The sequence below is a fragment of the Bidens hawaiensis genome, unplaced genomic scaffold, assembly GCF_021521415.1.
Source record: "Bidens hawaiensis isolate Kalapana, Puna unplaced genomic scaffold, B.hawaiensis_p1.1 tig00017971_1, whole genome shotgun sequence".
NCBI classification, from domain to species: Eukaryota; Viridiplantae; Streptophyta; class Magnoliopsida; order Asterales; family Asteraceae; genus Bidens; species Bidens hawaiensis.
Window position 1 is genome coordinate 179029 of NW_027492713.1, and position 24093 is coordinate 203121.

General features: G+C 45.2%; 1 pseudogene; it reads left to right on the forward strand.

The window, feature by feature from the left end:
• Positions 1–9970: 9970 nt before the first annotated feature.
• On the forward strand, positions 9971–12502 carry LOC143555116 (subtilisin-like protease SBT1.7 pseudogene; annotated as a pseudogene).
• The last annotated feature ends 11591 nt before the right edge of the window (positions 12503–24093 follow it).

Below are 24093 nucleotides of genomic sequence, written 5' to 3' on the forward strand. Positions count from 1 at the left end.
ACATGTATTAATGTGCAACCTACCCATGTTCTATTGTATGATTACCAGAGTCTATGTTCAAACACCTGCTGCATCGCGCGCAGTGGCGATTATTGCGTAATAGTGTAAATTTACCTGTTTTCGGCCGAAATTTTTTATATGTAGTGTAAATTTCGCCGTTTTCGGCCGAAAATTTGAGCCCGGCCCCTCTGTTTTTTGAAATTCTTTATACAATTTGAGTTCCCCCCCTCGGTGTCTTAATCCAAGCTTCACCACTGATTGCGCGGACACTCTTCTAGTCTAATGATATAAAAACCGTGTATATAAAAACTTATTTTTCTTGAACATAATAATTATAAGTTTATAGGTATATGAACCAAATATGTTTTGATTAGGGTTTTGAAGAAACACTAACCTGACCCCGGACAGATTACTGGTAACCTGGGGGTTGGAGAGATGTTTCCCACGAGGGGTTAGACCCTTGGAAGATGGTTCTTCTGATAACCTGCAAAACAGACACCGTGAGCTCGTCACTGAGAAGGGGGGGGTTCCTCCTTGTGACCACCCTCCGGCGTGAGAATCAGACTAGATTGCTCTTTAAATATAAAAGTATATTAAGAGATTGCTAGAGCAGATATCAGGTATAATATGATAATGTAGTAAGATATGTTAAGATGAGATGGTCATACCGTTTGTGGTATTTATAGCCGAAGGTAGGTTTCCAAAGAGGTATGGCCGGCTGCAACAGTGTTCCTGTTCCACCAACAGTAGCCTACGCACGTGCCCTGCTGGTAGTTGGTGGGTAGGTAGCGGCTGATAGTGACCAGGCCTGCTGTATACTATTCCTGTTCCACCAACTGACGGCTACGCACGTGGTATGGCAGTAGTTGGTGAGTAGGCAGCGGCTAATAGTGATACAGTACAGGAGCATGCTGCTCGCCATACTGTATCAGTGAGCTGTCGTATCACTGATCAGATCTTTCGCCCATACCTCGTCAGGTACAGTAAAAGATCCTTCAGTATACGGACTGGCTTATTTGGGCGGGAGTATTCCCCCTCCCGCCTCTGTGCGGGATTGCTTCCGGCTTGGCTCATTCCTTCAGGTGACACTGAATGATCGAGAGCTAAGTGCCTTGTGCGTGTAGCCATGCTGCGCGGGTGGCCTTCCCTAATGGCTTGTATCCGAGGCTGCGGGGACAGGCGGAGTCCTTCACCATTGGGAGGCATTTCCTGCGGGACCAGCTTGCGTACTGCGCGTAAGGACGTCACGTCTCTGAGCATGGTTGGTCCTGCGGATCCAGTTGGTCTCTGCGCAGACGTCCCTGTTTAAGGTGAGTCTTGCGGGTCCAACTGGGCTCTGCTGGGACCTACCTCTTCAAGTCCCCCCAGTCCAATGTTCTTCTCATGAGTGTTTAATAAAGTGAGGTGAACTTTTGGACTTGAGCAAAGGGTTTTGAAAAGGGTTTTGTAAGGTTTTCCATGGGGATTCTTTCCGCGGAAGTCCTTGTCACTTGCAGAAATGCCCGAGTTTCCTGCTTGGTCTTTGGGTATGATGCGGGTAGGTCTGTAACCTCCTCGCAAGTCAGGAGCATTGAGTCCTAGTTGTATGTATTTTCCATGAGGTTTTGGTAGTTTTGAACATAGTGATCAATTATGTTAAGACCACCAATTCCATCCTGGAGCTTCAAACAACGTAGTTCTCGATGTTCCCGCTATGCGGGGATGTTATTTCCGTTTCCGCAAGCATTGCCCAGAAGATCCTTCTTGGTTTCAATTCCCAGCGGAGCGCTAGGTATGTGAAGGGTTTTGCCTTAACACTGTACCTGCGCTCGTCTTACGGTTACTTTACTTCCAAGGTATTCCTGGCGTCAATTCCCTGCGGGTGCTAGGTATGTGAAGGGTTTTGCCTTTACACTGTACCCGCAACCGTCTTATAGTTACTTGGTTGCCGAGGTAGTTGGCTTCAATTCCCTGCGGGTGCTAGGTATGTGAAGGGTTTTGCCTTAACACTGTACCCGCATTCGTCTTACGGTTACTTGTTCACCAAGGTTTTCTTGGCTTCAATTCCCTGCGGGTGCTAGGTATGTGAAGGGTTTTGCCTTAACACTGTACCCGCAGCCGGCTTACGGTTACTTGTTTGCCAAGGTTTATTTGGCTTCAATTCCCTGCGGGTGCTAGGTATGTGAAGGGTTTTGCCTTTACACTGTACCCGCATCCGTCTTACGGTTACTTGCTTGCCAAGGGGTAAGGGGTATTTTCCCGCTTACTTTTTAATATTTTCGAATTTTGAATTTTGAAATTCGAAGAGTTGGTGAAAAGATAACAGTCCAAACCTCTGAAACGTCGTGCGACAGTTTCTTCTGTGTCAGGACGTGCAGGAAGTTATGGTGACGTGACAGAACATGGTCATTCCAGTCGCTTTTTCAGGCGCGTGGGCGTGTTTTTTCGGGCGCGTGGCCGCGAAGTTACTGGCACGTCCTTTCAACAGCTGTTGCCGGCTTGCTTTTTGCCACGTGTCATAGTTTCATTGCACTGTCGATTTCTCTCTCCTCCGCATTAAATTCACCGCATTAATTGCGATTACTATATAAAGGGGAAGAGGGTTATTTGCAATTCACACTTTCACCTCTCTTCTTCTTCTTCTTAGTGATTTCCGGCAAATACTCCCCTTTTTCAGGCAAGCATTTTCCCGAAATCACTCTTCTTTCTGCAAAAATGTCTTCTCATGATGCTGAAGCTGTAGCCGACGATAGGAGTACTGCTGGCGAGTGCCAGTGTGCTCTACCTGTCGATCAGTACCAGTACATCGTCAGGAAGTTCATGCTTGAGTCTCTCGAGCCTGAGTTTCCTGAATCCCAGCAGACTGTGTACGATGCCCCCAGTGGCAAGATCGGGGTATATGCTGCATTCTTTGTTTATGGAAACCTTAGGTTCCCATTGACAAAGTTTATGTACCGTGTCCTGGAGAGGCACGGGGTGCACCTGACCGAGGTGCATCCGATGGCGATTGCCAAGGTCCGGCACTTCGAGTGGGTGTGCCGGATTCTGGGTATTGAGCCCTACGTGGACCGCCTGATGACCTTCTATACTTGGAGGTGCGTCCAAGGGTGGTACACCCTGACAACCCGTATTAAGGGTTTAAAGATCTGCGTGACCGAGCGCAGTCTCCGATCGTGGAAGCGGGAGTTCTTCTACATCTCTGCCCGCGCCATCCCCATTGCTATGAAGTTCAAGAAGGGTCAAGCGCTTCCGAGCCTTCACGCTTCCAGCTACCAGGAGGCGGAATGGTTCGCGAAGATATCCCGGGTCCAATCTCCGGTTTACCGGTTTGCGGAGTCCGGGATGGTGCTGCTGGGGATGAGCCGGGTATGGAAGGATGCGTCTCGGTTTCCTATCCTTCTCGAATACGGTTTGAACTCTATTCCTTATGGTATGTCTTGTCTTTCTTGCTGATATTAGTTTATTTTCTGTTTCTTTTCTTTCAGAGGGGAATAATTTGGAGTCGCTCCTGTTCCCGCGGGAAGCTGACAGTCCCGTGCGGGTGGGCACTCGTGCTCTGGACGACAATGAGTTGCCCATCCTGGAGCAAACGGCGGATAGGTTTGTGGAGGTCTATCCACCGGGCCAAGAGATCCTGAGCCACCGGCGGCCAGGTAAGGAGATTTTATCCCGAACCCCTCAATGCTGTACCCGCTGTTGGAAATCCTTACATCCTATCTTCTTCTGAGGAATCCGCAGATGGTCCTCCCCTTGTGCGGAAGAAGAAGACTGCTGCCGGCGTGAAGGGGAAGGAGAAGGCCTCCACAGCTGATCCAGTGGTTCTATCTGACACGGAGTCAGATAGTGAAGAGGTGGCGGGGAAGCCCGGTGGTGAGAAGACCACTGCTCCGGAGGCTACGACCGTTACCTCCGGAGAACCAACGAAGACGACGGTGACCGGTACCAAGAGGCCGGCTCCATCGGGTTCCTCCCCGCCCGTCCGTACGTTCAGGGTCAAGAAAACCCGTAAGTATAATCATAATGCCTTTGTAGATTTGTCACTTCATAGTTTTCTTTTTAACACTTTCTTCTTTGTGCAGGCGTGGATGTTGACGCAATCCGGGGTGAAACGCAGGGGAGTACCTCCTCGCCAATGACGGTAGGCTCGGTCAGCCTTCCTGAGGCGTCGACCCAGTCGCCTGCGCCTGCATCCGCTGGTCCAGTTGCTCGTTCCGTCGAGCCAACTGTTCCGGCCGAGATGACGTCACCGCCGGCCGTGAGTGCGATTTTTACAGCATCCTTCACGGAACCGGCGGTTACTGCTGCTTTTAAGGAGGCGGCGACCGTGGCGGAGACCACGACGGCGACCACGGCGGCTGCCACCATGCCCGCGCCCATGTCTTTTACATCTATGCATTCTTCAGTGTTGTGGCCCTTTGTCTTGTGAAAGTCACAGTATTTGCTCCGATCAGCATCGTGACGATGTCGGATTATCGGAGGTTTTGGCCACGGGAGCTCTTCAGTGGCGAATATCTCAGTGACGCTTTTGGTGAGTGGCGTCCATCTGGAGTTTCGGTGCGGCTGTACATTATCCCTTCCGCCCAACCGATGTTGCAAGCCGGATGAGGTGTCAAAGTTTACCCTTGACTGCCAAATGCCTAGCTTTCGTTTTTTATTTAGTCGGGCTGTGAGGACGTTGTCCTCTCTCGTCCTCTGGGTGTAGAGGTTTGTGCTCTGTGGGAGATCTTTACCCAGTTGCTTCTCCGTTTCCGCATAGCGTTTTGCTGCTGTCATGATGCCATCCCATGTGGATGGCATGCCATCTTTACCCGTTAGGGTGCGGATGAGCTCTGGGTCATGTGCGCCCTGGATGAAGGCAGCGCGAACAAGATCTTCGCTGATATTGCCCAAACTTAGCTTCTTTGAGTTGAAGCGGGTGATGAAGTTTGGCAGAGATTCATCTTCCTCTCGTATGCATTTGAGGATTGTCCATTGCTCCTCGGTATACTTCCGTTGCTGGCTGAAGTGTTGGCTAAACTTCTGTTGGAAGTCTGCCCAGTCGTAGATGTGGTTGACCGGTAGACGATCAAACCAAGCTCTAGCAGCCCCAACAAGCGTCATTTGGAACATGTAGCACCACGTGGGTTCCGTCCAATTGCTGACGGTTGCCCCCGCTATGAACCTGTTCAAATGATCGTCTGGATCAGATAAACCATCATATGTGCCTATGTTAGGCATTTGTTTGGCGCTCTTTGGGGCGATTGCTTCCGCAATGTCCCTTGCAAACTTGGACGTTCCTGCATTTGCAACGTTTGGTCTAAACGTTTTGGAGAAGTCTCGTGGACTTCCACCTGTGCTTTTTGGTTTGAAGGCTTGTCCAAAATGCCTTTTCGGTTGGGATTCCGTTTCCTTATGCTTCCCTTTTGCCCTATGGCGAGGGTTCGCGTCGGAGTCGGATTCCTCCGAGTCATCCTCCCAGTACTCGAATTCGTCGGCCTGTTGCACGGAACGCAAGCGTTCGTCCAACTCAGCCTGGAATTCCTTTTGTCGTGCCTCCGCCCATGCCTTAACTTCATCGAGTCTGGCGGGGGAGTCTTCGTTTCTCAAACTGGGTATCGGTGGATCCCAGTAGGCGATCATTTACTGCACTTGCCCCAGCTTTGGTAAGTGGGGTAGTGTTCGTAAAATTTACTTCACTTACCCCGGCTTCGGTAGCCGGGGTAGTGTTCGTAAAAACTGTGTTGCCGGTACTCCCCCTAGTAGCTGGGGTTGTGGTTACCGGAATTTCTCTAACCATCTTTGTAGAAGTTTGAAAAAACTGGAGAAAATTGTAGTTCTAGCTTTATGCACGGATGGCGCCAATGAAGAAACACTAACCTGACCCCGGACAGATTACTGGTAACCTGGGGGTTGGAGAGATGTTTCCCACGAGGGGTTAGACCCTTGGAAGATGGTTCTTCTGATAACCTGCAAAACAGACACCGTGAGCTCGTCACTGAGAAGGGGGGGGGGGGTTCCTCCTTGTGACCACCCTCCGGCGTGAGAATCAGACTAGATTGCTCTTTAAATATAAAAGTATATTAAGAGATTGCTAGAGCAGATATCAGGTATAATATGATAATGTAGTAAGATATGTTAAGATGAGATGGTCATACCGTTTGTGGTATTTATAGCCGAAGGTAGGTTTCCAAAGAGGTATGGCCGGCTGCAACAGTGTTCCTGTTCCACCAACAGTAGCCTACGCACGTGCCCTGCTGGTAGTTGGTGGGTAGGTAGCGGCTGGTAGTGACCAGGCCTGCTGTATACTATTCCTGTTCCACCAACTGACGGCTACGCACGTGGTATGGCAGTAGTTGGTGAGTAGGCAGCGGCTAATAGTGATACAGTACAGGAGCATGCTGCTCGCCATACTGTATCAGTGAGCTGTCGTATCACTGATCAGATCTTTCGCCCATACCTCGTCAGGTACAGTAAAAGATCCTTCAGTATACGGACTGGCTTATTTGGGCGGGAGTATTCCCCCTCCCGCCTCTGTGCGGGATTGCTTCCGGCTTGGCTCATTCCTTCAGGTGACACTGAATGATCGAGAGCTAAGTGCCTTGTGCGTGTAGCCATGCTGCGCGGGTGGCCTTCCCTAATGGCTTGTATCCGAGGCTGCGGGGACAGGCGGAGTCCTTCACCATTGGGAGGCATTTCCTGCGGGACCAGCTTGCGTACTGCGCGTAAGGACGTCACGTCTCTGAGCATGGTTGGTCCTGCGGATCCAGTTGGTCTCTGCGCAGACGTCCCTGTTTAAGGTGAGTCTTGCGGGTCCAACTGGGCTCTGCTGGGACCTACCTCTTCAGGTTTACTGAGGATATAAACGGATATAAACTTCAGTATATAAACAGTCAAAAAGTTAATGGTAGGGTAAGTAAAACAACAGTAATTCTAAGGACCTACAATGAATATAATTCTGTTAACGATGCTTGGAAAGTACTGCTTTCCATGTCCGTTTAAAACATAAGACAAATCAATAATAAGTCTTACCCTATAGACTATAGTCATGCATAATGTAAAAAGATAAAAAAAAACCTTTAATTTAAAAACGTACTAGTGTAGTTCAAAAAATAAAGTCGAATGAGAAGAGAGAAAAATTCAATCTATTAAACTCATACATGAGCAACACACATTATATTGTAAAAATACATGAACTATGACTTTGTGGATAAGCAAAACTTTATACTAATGTAGTTCATTCTGTAACAGTATCCTTTTGTGTTGGGACCTTTTATAATGACATGCATTAATATATATGTTATCATTTTCAGTTGTTTGAAGTTTGAACCATTGTGATTAGGTTCCTTGGTGTGGAAGGATCTCTGCCATAAAAGAATAGAGAGAACTCCTAAGTCTTATTTTCCATATCAAAAGCGACTTGGTTTCCCATTCATTCAATATAGTATTTTAGTATAGAATAGAGGCATTGGGGCCGACTAAGCAAAAGGTAGTTAAAGTCAAAAAGATTTAGTTAGTAGTTACATAAAAATTTATCAACATCCAAAAGTACACCAAGGAGCCGTTAAAGAATGTAATTAAGATAAAAATAACAAAATAATTTTTGTTTACATTTTAATGAAAGACCTTCTATTTGTTCATTTACGAGGTTCAGCTTCCTTTACTATATTTGATATGTATTTCGTGAACTAATGATCTCACCATTTTCTAGTAGTTATCACGAACACGTGTTTTGATGCTTGTTGTGTTTAGAACCAATAATTAACGGTGTAATATCATGTTGAGCTTAAGCTTGAGTAATTATCGGAAAAAATCTTGAGCTTTAAACTTAGAGCTCTAAATTAGCCAAGGTTAAGTTCGAGTTTATACGAGCTCGAACCCATATCGGTCCATTTACTCTCCAAATGAAGCTTCTTAAATACTCCTAGCTTTTATTCAAATAAACTTTAATGAGACAAGGAGAATGGCCAAGTCGATTAAAGAATAAGATTGTGAGATTTTATATAGTATTCAAGCAGACAAATGTTGTATTCAATATAAAGTAGAAAGGTTTGAACATCATTGTAACCAAAGTCAAGGAGACGTAGTTAGTAGTTATATCAAAATTTATGAAGAAGATCAAAGGTATAATAAGAAGCCGTTAAAGAAGCCCCATCATGACATCAAACGCATTAAATTGTGTCCTCAAATGGGTATTTTTTAGCATGGTTTCTTTTATGAGCGAGGAGATATTTTTATTCATGTTGCACCCCTTTTGTTTTGTCATCTACACTATATGTATAGTATGGGATGCGTTAACGTACAATAATTGTTTTACGTACATTAGGTACGTGAAATACGTGAAGTGTTAAAAAACCTTATACGTTCAAGCCAAAATCCCAACCCTAAAACATTCAAGGTAAACCTTAAAACGTTCAGGCAAAAATCTTAAAACATTCAGGCTTAAATTCTGATACATTCAATATTAAAACTAATCACTCAAAACTCAAAATCGATTGAAACTTCAAATTGATGATTAACTGGATCAATTTCAAGGTTAATTGATTCATTAGATTCAACAATTTCAACTTCAATTTCAAATTGGTGATTAATTAGAAAGTAGTTACATTAGTAATCACCAACTTAAGTGTTACGTTTAATGGCGTATCGTGTGGCACCCATTTTTTTTAAATTGCGAGAACACAATCTCGATAGGTTACGTGGTTTGACCACCTTGACAACAGGCGTAACTCATGGAAGTTGGGTCCATCCTCAAACAGTGGTGAAGCTTGGAAAAGTTTGTCGGGGGGGGGGGGGGGGCTCAAAATTTCGGTCAAAAACGGGTAATGTATTGTGAAAATCATAAATTCGGGGGGGGGGGGGGGCGGGCTCAAATTTTCGGCCAAAAACGGGTAAATTTACACTACGTATACAAATTTTCGGCCGAATATCGGAAAATATACACTACTAAGCGGAAAAACGGGGGGGGGGGGGGGCTGGCCCTAGTGAAGCTGCGCCACTTTCCTCAAACAATTAGACGTGCACATTGTCCAAATTATCTTCCATATCTTTCGCAAACAAAACTGGCACCTAGTAGTCGATCACCATGTGACCACACCTCCTTGTCTATTTGTTAGATTGTGAAGAGGTTTAGTTAACCTTTGTGAGAAGGTAATTGGAATTGTCTGAGTAAACTAACAAAATATTACAAACAACCATCTCTAGGTAAAGTTCAAGTCTTATTAGATCATCATTTGGGTAAAGAAGTTTTAGACAAGTGATTAGTGATTTATAGATAATAAAAAGAAAAATACACACCAAATAACTTATTATATACTAGCATATGATCTTTTACTAATATTATATCATATACTTTCTTAAATAGTTTCAATCATATGCAAACACTAATTAGATAAAATATATGGCATATAAAGTGCATCATAGCATGTGTACTTTTTATACTAAAATGAATTTTCTTAACTTTAATTGAATTTTTGTAAGCACACCGTCATTAAATATGTGAAACCAACTTTTCCATGTTTATATATATATATCAAAAGCTATTTATTAAAACATACAAATCTAACACACTTTTTACTCTTTCTTTAGTTTAAATTTGAAGTGTTTATGAACATAAGCTTTTTATACCATCTATTTCATTTTCGGCTATTCATTTTATTTCTCAAAACACTAAATTATACCCGCCGTCCCAAAACTAGAAAATGGTGTTCCCAAATCCCGCTTCTTATCATCCTGTCTTCTCCCGCTTCTTCGTGTTAATTACATTATCGAAAAATAGTCCCGTAATTTGTTCATTTCTCGTGTACCAAAAGTGGTACCCAAATCCTAAAACAATATGTTTTCTTTTTGAACGACAAATTTTTTTAAAAAGACTAGCAGAGAAACTAACAAAAGCTCTAAAACATAACCAAATAAAAATATAAAACAAACAAAAAAACCTCTAGATATGTGAATGCATTCTACTATTTTGTAACTATTAATATCATAAAAATAATAATTTTTTAAAAACATTTTGCTTTGTAATTATGGTAATAACAAATGATTAATAAAAACATAATGAGAGTTAAACAGGTAAGAGTAAGGTATGTGTGTGTTTACCCACAACAAGACACATCTCCCATATTGTTTTACACAGAAGCAGACACCATCCCACCGTCCCCACCACCATCTGCAACGTCTCACACTTTTCTTTTTTACAGCTCACTATTCTATATAATGCTACCACTTCATCTCTGACCTATCACCCATCAAATCAAAATGATCAAATTCATACTCTTCCTCTGCTTCTGCTATGCATATCCTTCATCAGCAGACAAGCAAACTTACATAGTCCACATGGCCCCTCACCACATTCCGTCCAGTTTCGGTCAAGACCATCACTCCTGGTTCGACTCCTCTTTAAAATCAGTGTCCGATACGGCCGATATTATGTACACTTACCAAAATGTTATCCATGGGTTCTCCACACGCCTTACAGCTCAACAAGCTGAAGCACTTGAAGAGTTACCCGGTATTCTTTCGGTTTTACCCGAGTTAAAATACGAGCTTCACACCACCCGCACACCCGAGTTTCTTGGGCTGGAGGACAAGGGGAATTTATTCCCCCAGTCTGCTGGAGAAGGGGATGTTATTATTGGCGTTTTGGATACCGGTGTCTGGCCGGAGAGCAAGAGCTTCGACGACACCGGTATGGGTCCCGTTCCATCAGGATGGAACGGGGGCTGTGAAACCGGAACCAACTTTACGGTTACGAGCTGTAACCGCAAGTTGGTTGGGGCTCGGTATTTTGTGAAAGGTTATGAGGCTACCTTGGGTCCCGTGGACGAGTCCAAGGAGAGTAGATCTCCTAGAGATGATGACGGCCACGGGACCCACACTTCCACAACCACAGGTGGATCTGTGGCTGTGAGAGCGAATCTGTTGGGGTACGCCACGGGCTCGGCGCGTGGGATGGCGTCCCGAGCCCGTGTTGCGGTTTACAAAGTTTGTTGGGTTGGGGGTTGTTTCAGCTCTGATATTTTGGCGGCAATGGAGAAAGCAATTCTGGACAACGTAAACATTTTGTCATTATCTCTTGGTGGTGGGACCGCCGATTATTATCGGGATAGTGTGGCTATTGGCGCGTTTGCGGCTATGGAGAAGGGTATTTTGGTCTCTTGCTCTGCCGGAAATGCGGGGCCCACTTCGTACAGTTTATCAAACGTGTCCCCGTGGATAACCACCATTGGTGCGGGTACGTTAGATCGTGACTTCCCGGCGTATGTTAGCCTCAGTAACGGTAGAAACTACTCCGGCGTGTCGTTGTACCGAGGTCCATCACTGCCGGATAAGATGCTACCGATTGTGTACGCCGGTAATGCTAGTAACTCCACTAGTGGTGCTCTTTGTATGCCGGGTACTTTAATACCGGAAAAAGTGAAGGGTAAATTAGTACTTTGCGACCGTGGGGTTAATGCTAGGGTTCAAAAGGGGTCGGTGGTGAAAGAAGCGGGTGGGGCCGGTATGGTGTTGACGAATACCGCGGCCAACGGTGAGGAGTTGGTAGCGGACGCACATTTGTTACCCGCAACCACCGTTGGCCAAAAAGCCGGGGACGAGATTCGGAAATTTGTAATTTCCGATCCCGCCCCTACCGCGGCTATTTTATTCGAAGGAACAAAATTAGGGATCCAGCCGTCGCCGGTCGTGGCGTCGTTTAGTTCCCGGGGTCCGAACACCATAACCCCGGAGATACTAAAACCGGATATTATAGCTCCTGGTGTCAATATCCTAGCCGGTTGGTCCGGGGCAGTCGGACCAACCGGCTTGCCAGATGACACCAGACGTGTGGAGTTTAATATAATATCCGGTACGTCTATGTCCTGCCCGCACGTGAGCGGGCTGGGTGCGCTGCTTAAAGCCGCGCACCAGGACTGGAGTCCCGCAGCGATCAAGTCCGCGTTAATGACGACCGCTTACACGGCGTACAAAAACGGGAAGATAATCGAAGATCTTGCCACGGGCAAACCGTCTACACCGTTTGATCATGGTGCAGGACACGTGGACCCAGTATCCGCGGTTAATCCAGGACTAGTTTATGACTTAACCGCGGATGACTATTTTGACTTTCTATGTGCTTTAAACTACACTGCTGCTCAAATACAAGTAGTTACTAAGCGAAACACAACCTGCGACGGAACGAAAACATACTCGGTCGGGAACCTTAACTACCCGTCGTTTGCTGTTATCGTTCCGTCGGACTCAGCGGGTAAAAGTGGTGGGCCCACGGTTATTAAACAGACAAGAACGTTAACCAATGTCGGTCCGGCATCAACCTACAAAGTGACCACATTTTCCGATAACAAAGCTGTTCAAATGTCGGTGGTTCCTGATACTTTGACTTTTAGTCAAGTCAATGATAAGAAGTCATACACAGTCACATTTACGGTGGGTCCAACGGCTGCGGGTTCAAACTCGTTTGGCCGGATTGAGTGGTCGGATGGGAAGTATGTCGTCGGAAGTCCGGTGGCTGTTAGTTGGTGATGGGGTTGAATATAATTAATTTCAGTTTTTTATTTAATTAAAATATTGGTGATTTTAAGGTTGTTTAATCAGTGATTTGAACTATGAAGCATGTCTTTTTTTTTTTAGTTATTTTCATAAATATTTAAAATGTATAAAAAATATTGTGCAAGTGTAAAAAATTATGAAGAAACATTATACTGCAAAATAAATGAAATAAGTTGTTTATACTGATTTTGTTTGCACGTATATTTTGTTTAGTTATTTGTAACGTCTAGTTTATCACAAAAGTGAAATAAGCCATATTCTAAAACCCCTAGCAAGCCATATTCTTGTTGTGACAACGTTACACAACCTATTGTGTCATAGCATTGTAGCAGGATCTACCTTTGACTCTACAATTGAGACTATACAACAACAAGAAATTACTTTTTCTAACACAAGTAAACAATATTCTGCATAATAATGATTCAATTTAGATACGTTATAATACAAACTTTAGATTTTGCTATGTTGTATTAGGTGTAATCCCACCACAAGAAATAAATAAAAACCTTTTGGTCGATTGGTAAGTCAATGAATAAGAGAATAGACTTATGATGATTTCATGTATAAATTTTTCTTAAGACATTCATTTTGTTTAATAGAAGAATCATTGTTAACAGAACACTTAATAGTTAATACAATGGCTAATTCCCAAAATGTCCTATTTGTAATGAGGGAATCCAATTTGGTCCTTTAAAATTTTAAATTCCAAAAATGTCCCCTTCAACGTTCAAACTCGTAGTGCCGACGTGTTTGCGGCTTTGCGCACCAAATATTTGTACCGACTTGTCAAGCCAAACAGGGCATTGCGGCCTGTTTGCAAGCTACACAAGGCGTGCCTAAGTTTTTGCAAGCCAAACATGGTGTGGCGACGTTTTTACAAGTAACATCGATAAGTAATCTTGAATTGGGTTTCTTGAGAACAACCTTCACGGTCGTTCCTATCCATCATATTACTGCAATTACCAACAAATTGGGATTATAATTCAAGAAACTTGTGTATTCAATAAGCGTCGAGATCACCAAACGGAGGAATTGGACATCGTTGTTATTAGCCATCCAACACTCTAACCAACTTCTAAGAGCATTCACATCTCATTCCATATATTTTCCCTATAATTTAGCTAAAAAACATCATTCCATTAATTTATCTATCATTTTTCAAAATTCTTCCACATTCTATTCCCTATCATATCCATAAATTAATTCTTTATTATTTTTTTCTCTTTTGTCTTATTATATAGTAAATGGTGATTGGGAGATATGTGATATATTATATGTATGGATAAAAAATGAGTCCCTATATTTAGGGATTTACTTTAGTTGCCATATAACTCATCCATATAATAGGGAATGGATTGGAGAGGTGATTTTGATGGTTTTCTTAAAATTTACCCTATATTATATGGGTTTGACAACTTTAAAGAATGGGTTGAGAATGCTCTAAACGCGTTGCCACCTCCAGATTCTTTTAAAACCTCCGTCGATGGGTTTCTTGGAAACAACATTCACACTTTCTTTCCCAACCATCTGATTACTGCAATTAATAAACAAATTGGGACAATAGTTTAAGAAACTTGTATATTTGATATGGGTTTTTGAATTCAAATGAAGTATCAAAAGGGTTCATACATATATTTTGCTTCGAGACCACCAAAAGGAGGAATTGGGCATCGTTGTCATTAGCCATCCAACCAACTCCTAAACGCCTGCCAGATTCTTTTGAAACTTCATTTGTTGCTGACAAATTTCTTACCACATGTAAGGTTTTCATTGAATTTGAAATTTTGTCGTCCACTTAAAAAACACGTCTTAACTTTTGTTTTCAAGAGGACAAATTGAAATTTTCTAAAACCGGAGGACATTTTTTAGATCTCTCTCCTAAAAAAGAACATTTAGAACATTTTAAGAAATTTTTCCTAAATACAAACATTCATTTTATTCAATAGGATAATCATATATATATATATATATATATATATCATGAGCTACTGAAGAGGTAGGTCCCAGCAGAGCCCAGTTGGACCCGCAAGACTCACCTTGAAGAGGAACGTCTGCGCAGAAACCAACTGGATCCGCAGGACCAACCATGCTCAGAGACGTGACGTCCTTACGCGCAGTACGCAAGCTGTTCCCGCAGGAAATGCCTCCTAATGGTGAAGTACTCTGCCTGTTCCCGCAGCTGCGGATACAAGCCATCAGGGAAGGCCACCCGCGCAGCAAGGCTACACGCACAAGGCACTTAGCTCTCAATCACTCAGTGTCACCTGAAGGAATGAGCAAAGCCGGGAACAATCCCGCACAAAGGCGGGAGGGGGAATACTCCCGCCCAAATAAGCCAGTCCGTACGATACGGGAATATCTTCTGTACTGTACCTGACGAGGTATGGGCAAAAGATCTGACTAAAGATACGACAGCTGGCTGATGCGTGTAGAACCCCGGCTGGGGAAAACACGAATAAAATTGCAGCGTCAATGTGGAGACTACATGCTGCCTAAAGAACGAGATCCCGAACCAGGTGCGTATCGGCTCGATGGCACTCCAATCCCAACAACATGGAAGGGAGCTCAATTACACAGTTTGCATGTAGATAAATTCCAAATTTGTAAAGAAAAGGCCCAGAGCCACTTCTAATGGAAATGATTCTCCTTAGAACATCGACGCTGATGATTTTACATTTATACTTTTATGAACTTCCAACACGGATATGCCGGTTTTCACCGCATAATTACGTGGAAGGTCGTTGCGTGGGAAAGGCGGCAAAACCCGCATAAACCCAAAAAACGGCAAACCTTCACGCAGGTCAGTGGAAGGGTAAAGTTCAGTCATCCCACTAAATGAAAGTGCCGGTCTATCCGCATGAATCATGATAGAGGAAACTGAACACTAACCTATTAACAACCGCGCGTCGAACGGTTAATTTATTCAACACGGATATGCCGGTTTTCACCGCATAATTACGTGGGGAAGGCGGTAAAACCCGCATAAACCCAAAAAACGGCAAACCTTCACGCAGGTCAGATGAAGGGTAAAGTTCAGTCATCCCACTAAATGAAAGTGCCGGTCTATCCGCATGAATCATGATAGAGGAAACTGAACACTAACCTATTAATAACCGCGCGTCGAACGGTTAATTTATTCAACACTGATGCCGGTTTTCACCGCATACATAAGTGTGAAAGTCGTTGCGTGGGGAAGGCGGCAAAACCCGCATAAACCCAAAAAACGGCAAACCTTCACGCAGGTCAGTCATAGGTAAACTTTGGTCATCCAACTAAATGAAAGTGCCGGTCCTAACCGCACAAATCATGAGAGGAAACCGAACCTATTGACAACCGCGCGTCGAACGGAAAACTTATTCAAAACAGAGAATTTCTAACAAAAGGATGAGGAAAACCTACACGCAGGTCAGATGTAGGTAAAGTTTAGCCATCCTACTAAGTGCAAGTGACGGTCCTACCCGCACAATCACGAAAGAGGAAGCAAAACTTCAACCTATTATCTACCACGTTCAAAGGTTAACTTATTCTAAACACTTGGAAAATTGCAAATTTAAACTAAAGTATGCAAGTCATATAACGTTTATAAAGCAAGGAATCCAGTGAAAATAGCGGTCTTAACCGCACAAAGATTTATATTTCATAATATTCATTACAAGAATGGCCGGGTAACTACCCGCCTACAAGAATATAAATCTATACAAGCTAAATCTATCCTAGCAGTGGGAAGGGATCTTCAGGATCAAGCTTCAGGGCCACTTCCACTTGGACCAGCACCATCAGTAGAGCGTGGCAGTTCAAGGAAAGCTTTAAGGATAGCTAGCCCATCATCAGCAGCAGCAACTTCGTTTACCTTCTCCACCACCGGATGCGGGAAGGCGGCATACTGATTCACTGCTTGGTCGTATACAGCTTCAGTATCTACATCAAATAAAGGGAAGTTGGAAGGCGGGATGCCTTTCTCAACGAACCCTAGACCAAGCAGGAAACCGGCCTTTTCCCCATCCTCATGAGAAGCGTTGAGGGCTGCGCTCATAGCATCGTCATAAGACGTCTCCGTGAAGACTCGATGCACAACCTACAAGAAAAAATACAAGTATCAAAACCTTTTCTATTTACAAAGAAAAGCGTAAAGACATGAAAAGCATACCTGAGACAACGTTTCTCGAAGAAGCCATTCCTTGGCAACCAGAGCCTCCTGGAGGGCAGCTTGAGCTTCGTTACGGGCGCGTTCGGCTTCACTCTTGTTGAGGTTGGCAAGCAACACTTCTTTAGCCGCAGCCTCTTCGACGCCCATTAACTTCTGCTCAGTGTGGTCAAGCACCCCCCTCTGGTCCAAGATCTCTTGGAGCTTTTTGGCGTCTTCCATCGCCAAGGCATCATGAGCCTGCTGGAAAGCCTCTAATTTGGCTTTAAGCTTCTCATTCTCCACGCGTAGAGGCTCAGCAACAGCTTCAGCCTTGGTGGCCCTCTCGGTTGCGTTCCGTGCAGTTTCCTTAGCCAGCCGAAGCTGTTCGTTAACAGCTTGGGCAGCCTTGGAACGGGCCTCGAGCCGGGCCTGAACTTCAACCTCGAGGGCCTTGAAGGCCTTCTCCTTCTCCGCAGCCACTGCGGTAAGTCTTTTGTTCTCCTCCCGGACAGCCCGCGCCTGAGCTACTTCTTGAAGGCGAGCTGCTTTTAACTTGTCGTTTTCACGACAAAGCAGCTCGACGCGCGGCTGCATCCGGGCCAGGAGAACCCGAAGCTCATTGGTTAGCCTACCCTCCTGGTAGCTAGCCATGGCTTCCCCCAACGCACCACTGGGAGCTGCGTGACGAGCCCACTCCACGCACTCCACAGGTGTGCGAAGGGTTGTTCCTCGGCGGATGTTCCATCGTGGAACATACACTTCATTGGAATCCGACATTGCAAAAAACATAAAGCAACTAGGAAAAGATGATAAAAATATGAAAAGGGCCAAAAGAACCCTATGCACCTGTAGGGTCAACAACAGGCCGATAGCCGCCGAACCCATCACCTGAACCCAAGGGAAATCCATCCAAGAGGTCAGGCAGATGGGAAGGAGGCAGAGGTTGGCGATAGGCCCCATGCATACCTGAAGGATCGGCCGTCGTTGCCGATGACGGAGGAGGCATGGTAAAAGCCGCCGCGGTCGCCGCTGCGGAATCCGCAGCAAAAGTAACCGCCGGCTCAGTGAAAGATGCGGTAAAAATGGCACTCACAGCCACAGTCGGCTCAACGGAGTGAGCAACTGAACCAGCGGAAGCAGGCGCAGGCGCAGCCGCCTGGGTCGTCGCCTCAGGTAGACTGACCAAGCCTACCGTCATGGGTCCGGAGGTACTCCTCCCCGCTCCACCGTGGAATGCGTCAACATCCACGCCTGCACAAAGAAGATAAAGTGTTAATGATGGAAAGCTATGAAGTTAAAGATAAGGGAAGTTTGTACTTACGGGTTTTCTTGAGCCTAAAGGTACGGAGAGGCGGGGATGAACCCGATGGAGCCGGCCTCTTCACGCCGCTCACCATTGTCATCCTGGGCTCTCCGGAGGTGACAGTCGTCGCAGCCTCCGGAGAGGTGGTCTTATCACCACCGGGGTTCCCCGCCACCTCCTCGCTCTCGGCCTCTGAGTCAGACCGAGGCACCGGATCGGCAGTGGAGGCCACCTTCTTCTTCCCCTTCCCGCCGGCAGCCTTCTTCTTCCGCACCAACGGAGGACCATCTGCGGATTCCTCATCAGAACATAAGATTAGAGGAATTCCAGCAGAGGTTTCAACATTGAGGGGTCGAGGGTTGAATAGCGCCTTACCTGGCCGCCTGGCGCTCAGGATCTCGTGGCCTAGCGGGTAGACCTCCACGAACCGATCCGCCGTCTGTTCAAGGATGGGCAACTCGTTCTCGTCTAGAGCGCGAGTACCCATCCGAGCGGGACTGTCAGCCTCCCGCTGATACAGGATCGACTGCAAGTCGTTCCCCTCTGAAATAAACAGGAAAGAAGTTAGAAGAGATTCTAAATCAACAAAAAGAAACAGAGCATACCGTAAGGAACAGAGTTCGAACCGTATTCAAGGACGATTGGGATCTTTTGCGCATCCGCATCCTTTCACACCCGGCTCATCCCGAGCATCACCATCCCGGACTCCGCAAACCGGTAAACCGGAGATTGAACTCGGGATATCTTCGAGAACCATTCCGCCTCCTGGTAGTTGGAGGCGTGAAGGCTGGGAAGTGCTTGCCCATTCTTGAACTTCATGGCAAGAGGGATGGCGCGAGCAGAGATAAAGAAGAACTCCCGCTTCCACGAGCGAAGACTGCGCTCGGTTGCGCAAATCTTCAAACCCTTAATCCGGGTTATCAGCGTATACCACCCCTGGATGCACCTCCAAGAGTAGAAGGTCATTAGGCGGTCGACATAGGGCTCAATGCCCAGAATCCGGCACACCCACTCGAAGTGGCGAATCTTGGCGATCGCCATCGGGTGCACCTCGGTCAGGTGTACACCGTGCCTCTCCAGGACACGGTACACAAACTTTGTCAACGGAAACCTAAGATTCCCATAGACAAAGAATGCAGCATATACCCCGATCTTGCCTCTGGGGGCATCATACACCGTCTGATGGGGTTCAGGAAACTCAGGCTCGAGAGACTCGAGCATGAACTTCCTGACGATGTACTGATACAGATCGACAGGCAGAGCACACTGGCACTCGCCAGCAGTACTCTTGTCATCTGCAAACACCCCAGCCTCCTGGGCTGTAGATTCGAGATCACGAGAAGACATCTTGCAGATGGAAGAAGAAAACGATTTCAAGAGAATGCTCGACTGAAAAGGTGAGTATTCGCCGGAAATCGTTAAAGATGAAGAGAAAAGTGAAAGTGTGGATTACAAAGAACCCTCTCCCTCTTTATATACTAATCGCAATTAATGCGATGAATTTAATGCGGAAGAGAGAGAAATCGAAGGTGCAATGAAACTATGACACGTGGCAAAAAGCAAGCTGGCAACAGCTGTTGAAAGGACGCGTTCCATTAATTTCGCGGCCACGCGCCCGAAAAATCGCGCCCACGCGCCTGAAAAAGCGTCTGGAATGACCATGTACTGTCACGTCACCATAACTTCCTGCACGTCCTGACACAGTCAGAAGAAACCGTCGCACGACGTTTCAGAGGTTTGGACTGTTCTTATCCTTTCACCAACTCTTCGAATTTCAAAATTCAAAAAGATTTAAAAGTAAGCGGGAAAATACCCCTTACCTTGGCAGCCAAGTAACCATAAGATGGATGCGGGTACAGTGTTAAGGCAAAACCCTTCACATACCTAGCACCCGCAGGGAATTGAAGCCAAGAATACCTTGGCAACCAACTAACCATAAGACGGATGCGGGTACAGTGTTAAGGCAAAACCCTTCACATACCTAGCACCCGCAGGGAATTGAAGCCAAGAATACCTTGGCAACCAAGTAACTATAAGACGGGTGCGGGTACAGTGTTAAGGCAAAACCCTTCACATACCTAGCACCCGCAGGGAATTGACGCCAGGCATACCTTGGAAGTAAAGTAACCATAAGACGAGCGCGGGTACAGTGTTAAGGCAAAACCCTTCACATACCTAGCGCTCCGCAGGGAATTGAAACCAAGAAGGATCTTCTGGGCAATGCTTGCGGAAACGGAAATAACATCCCCGCATAGCGGGAACGTCGAAAACTACATTGTTTGAAGCTCCAGGATGGAATTGGTGGTTTTAACATAATTGATCACTATGTTCAAAACTACCAAAACCTCATGGAGAATCCACACAAGTGGGACTCAACGCTCCTGACTTGCGAGGAGGTTACAGACCTACCCGCATCATACCCAAAGATCAAGCAGGAAAGTCGGCAATTTCTGCAAGTGACAAGGACTTCCGCGGGAAGAATCCCCATGGAAAACCTTAAAACTAAACCCTTTTCAAAATCCTTTGCTTAAGTCCAAATGTTCACCTCACTTTATTAAACATTCATGAGAAAAACATTGGACTGGCCGGACTTGAAGAGGTAGGTCCCAGCAGAGCCCAGTTGGACCCGCAAGACTCACCTTGAAGAGGAACGTCTGCGCAGAAACCAACTGGATCCGCAGGACCAACCATGCTCAGAGACGTAACGTCCTTACGCGCAGTACGCAAGCTGTTCCCGCAGGAAATGCCTCCCAATGGTGAAGTACTCTGCCTGTTCCCGCAGCTGCGGATACAAGCCATCAGGGAAGGCCACCCGCGCAGCAAGGCTACACGCACAAGACACTTAGCTCTCAATCACTCAGTGTCACCTGAAGGAATGAGCAAAGCCGGGAACAATCCCGCACAAAGGCGGGAGGGGGAATACTCCTGCCCAAATAAGCCAGTTCGTACGATACGGCAAGATCTTCTGTACTGTACCTGACGAGGTATGGGCAAAAGATATGACTAAAGATACGACAGCTTATTGACAACAGTATGGCGAGCAGCATGCTCTTGTATTGTATGTCACTATTAGCCGCTGCCTACTCACCAACTCCTGTCATACCATGTGCACAGCCGGCAGTTGGTGGAAAAGGAATAGTACACAGCAGGCCTGGTCACTGTCAGCCGCTGCCTACCCACCAACTACCAGCAAGGCACGTGCGTAGGCCACAGTTGGTAGAACAGGAATACTATTCAGCCGGCCACACCTCCTTGGAAACCTACCTTCGGCTATAAATACCCCAAATGGTATGATCATCTTATCACATCACATTATCATATTATACCTGATATCTGCTCTAGCAATCTCTTAATATACATTTATATTTAAAGAGCAATCTAGTCTGATTCTCACGCCGGAGGGTGGTCACAAGGAGGAACCCCCCCCCCCCTTCTCAGTGACGAGCTCACGGTGTCTGTTTTGCAGGTTATCAGAAGAACCATCTTTGCCGGGTCTAACCCCTCGTGGGAAACATCTATCTAACCCCCAGGTTACCCGTAATCTGCCCGGGGTCCGGTTAGTGTTTCTTCAGCTACAATGCTACATATATTTTATTTGCATTTTTTAAACCTTATTATTTATTCAACTAGTGATAAAACAAGTTTCATTTATTGGTGATGTGGGGGTAGAGGTGGTCAAAAAAACCGGTTACGGAACCGGTTTGGCCGGTTTAACCGAAAACCGGTTTTTTAAAAACCGGTTTTTTTAAAAACCGGTTTGACCGGTTTACGTAACCGGTTTACGTATCGGTTATAAGTTTTGGACCCAAAACCGGTTTTATAACCGGTTATAAAAAAAACCGGTTTTTTTTAATAACCGGTTATTAAAAAACCGGTTAACCGGTTTTTAAAATAACCGGTTATTACCGTTATAAAAAAAACCGGTTAACCGGTTTTTTAATAACCGGTTAACCGGTTTAACCGGTTTTCGAACGTTACCAAACGGCCTTATAGCCGTTTTTTTGTGTTTTTGACCGTTTTTTAGCCGTTTTTTTTTGGTTTTTTTACCATTTTACCCCCACAAACATCTATATATAGTTTAGGTTGGGTATTGGTTAGATCACACTTGATTATACAACTCCAAAAGCTCTAAACGTTTATTTCATACGCGATTATACAACTCCAAACGCTCTTCTTTCGTAGTCGTTTATTTCATACTCGAGTATACCACTCTTAATTCGTAGTCGATTATCATGGCCTCCCAAAGTGCTGCTTCATCGGTCAACATGGGTGCCTCGAACACGGGAGAAACCGTCGTTCGGGTCATCCCCACGAAACGAAACCAAGATATTTGGCAACATTTCGACCTATGCGAAATGTCTAACGGAACCCAAAAAGCTAGATGCAAACATTGTTTGAAGTTTTATAACAAAGAAGCAAACTCCAGTTTAAGAGCTCATGTAGAAAAGCCCTCTTGCAAGGTCTTGAAGGACGAATCCGGAAGTAGTTCGCAGCCGGAGATGACGAATCAAGGAACGGTGTTTACGTACGACCTTGAAGCGGTACGTCAACAGTTTGGCAACTTTGTGATTCAACAATCACTTCCTTTCAACCACTTCGACAACCCTCAATTCACGCAGATGATGCAAACGTATGTTCAACCACGCTACCAACACGTAAGTCGTTCGACCCTTAGAAGAGATATGCTTAAAGCATGGAAAAACGCTAAATCCGAACTAATTTCATACTTTTCAAACTTACAAACTGGTGTGAACTTAACCACGGATGTGTGGTCGGTACCTAATGGTTCGCCCGACTCATACATTTGTGTGACGGCTCATTGGGTTGACCCCCGGTCGTGGCAAATGATGAAACGAACCGTTGCGTTTCAATTGTTTGATTACCCGCACACGGGTAGAAATATTTTTAAACTCTTGGATAAAGTCATTCGACAATACAAGATTGAAGATAAAATCTTTTCAATATCGTTTGATAACGCGTCCAACAATACGGCCGCGGTTGGCCATTTAAAATTAAAGTATAAACCTATCTGTGATGGAGCGTTTTTTCATAGCCGATGCATTGCACATATTATCAACTTGGCCGTGCAAGATGGGTTAAACGTGATCGAAACGCAAAGAAACAATTTTAAAAGAATGTTACGAGATGTTTTTAGCAACAATTCAACATTTTCAAGATACAAAAAATTTTGTGAAGAAGCTAACTGTCAATGGTTGGGGCCTAACTGGGATTGTCCAACAAGATGGAACTCGACTTGTGAAATGTTTGAGAAAGCCATCCAACAAAAACAATCGTTAATTGCGTTTCATCAAATTTTGTCAAATAGGGGTAAATGTGCACCGTACGATCCTAGAAACTGGTTATTGATTGAGATCGTTACGGAGGTTCTTCAAATTTTTAAATCTTGCACAAGTAGTTTATCCGGGGTTTACTATCCAACAAGCCCCATTGCTTTACCAAAAATTGCTGTCATGTGCACAAAGTTGAGTGACCTTCATTGTAGGGGTGCACCTTATTTTGATATGGGTGTAAAAATGAAAGAAAAATTTAAAAAATATTTTCAAGAACTACCCGCTGTTTTGACCTGTGCTGCTGCGTTAAACCCTTGCATCAATGTTGGTGGTGTTGAAGCTTTAATAGAAAAAATTTGTGATGAGCTAGGGTTAAACGACGATCAAAACCCCTATTATAGCCAAACTTTAAAGAATGATTTCAACACCACCTTGGCAAACATGTATGATGTTTACCTTACAAGATACGGGTCGTCTTCCCAAATTCATGACTCGTTAAGAGCTGTTGCCCAATCCCAATCCCAAACCGACCTTGAAATGGGGATGTACTACATGATTTGGGAAGACGCCGGTAAACGTCAAAGGGTAAACACCCCAAGCAGTGAACTTGGAAGGTATGGTGGTACCAACTTTGTGAAACACATGACTCCGGATGAATTTAGAAGTCTTGATTTGCTGGCTTGGTGGAGAGGTAAGGAGGATGAGTTTCCGATCCTCGCCGCCATGGCCAAAGATTTACTAACGGTCCAAGCTTCCACGGTAGCTTCGGAGTCTGCTTTTTCTGTTTCTGGCAGGGTTATATCGATTAGGAGGACTCGACTCACTCCACCAGCTGTAGAGATGTCGATTTGCTACAAGGATTACTTGGA